At 34.6% G+C, this 771-nt stretch overlaps 1 non-coding gene across 1 annotated transcript; it reads left to right on the top strand.

Moving 5' to 3' along the window:
• The first annotated feature begins 413 nt into the window (after positions 1-413).
• On the top strand, positions 414-480 carry Mir3021-3 (microRNA mir-3021-3). Its single transcript, NR_128571.1, has one exon. It is a non-coding gene; the product is annotated as a microRNA mir-3021-3 (primary transcript).
• Positions 481-771: the final 291 nt, after the last annotated feature.

Genomic DNA, 771 nt, shown 5'->3' with positions numbered 1-771 from the left:
GTGTTAGTTAGTTTACACATGACATAAATGAGATACACAAAAACACAAACATATAGGACAAGGACGCAACATGTACCAACACATCCTGTGAGCACTACTTCTTATGAGGTTAAACATGAAACATAAAATAATACATATTATAATAATGATGATACTGATAACAACAAACATTTAACACAAGGATGCAACATATAAAACACGATACACCTTGTACTGCAAAAACTCACGAATAAAATTCCATATATTGGGATGTCTTTGCATTTGGGTTAGAAGTGTAGCGTGGAAAGACTCCAAGTAGTTGTTGGTTCTATATTCTTCTCCAAAACAACTGATTAAACCTGGACCGACCTGTAACAACCAAAAATATTGCACATACCCAATTAGAAAGTTTCTCATACCTCAATTGGAGGAAATTGTCTTGTGTAGTCCATGATAGCATCGAAACCATCCTCCATGGAAAATGGACAGCGCGGGTCATTCCTGGTTGCGGGCAGGTGAGGTAATGCCAAAACCTAAAAACACAATGGTGTATTAAAGATAAATACAATTGAATACAAATATTAAACTTAAATTTACCATTCTGAGAACTCGAGCAGCTACTGGGTTCGTACGGATTAAATTACAAACACTGTTCATCCTTCGGTGACAATACCGTACAATTGACTAGAAAAAATATTATTTTTTTTTTTATATTATGATCACTAAGTGCACATAAGTTATTAAAAAACTACCTGAGTAAAATGGAACCAACAACATCTCAATTGGCTTTCC

The sequence above is a fragment of the Acyrthosiphon pisum genome, unplaced genomic scaffold, assembly GCF_005508785.2.
Source record: "Acyrthosiphon pisum isolate AL4f unplaced genomic scaffold, pea_aphid_22Mar2018_4r6ur Scaffold_16676;HRSCAF=17341, whole genome shotgun sequence".
Lineage (NCBI taxonomy): Eukaryota > Metazoa > Arthropoda > Insecta > Hemiptera > Aphididae > Acyrthosiphon > Acyrthosiphon pisum.
This window is presented reverse-complemented; position numbering and strand designations above follow the sequence as displayed.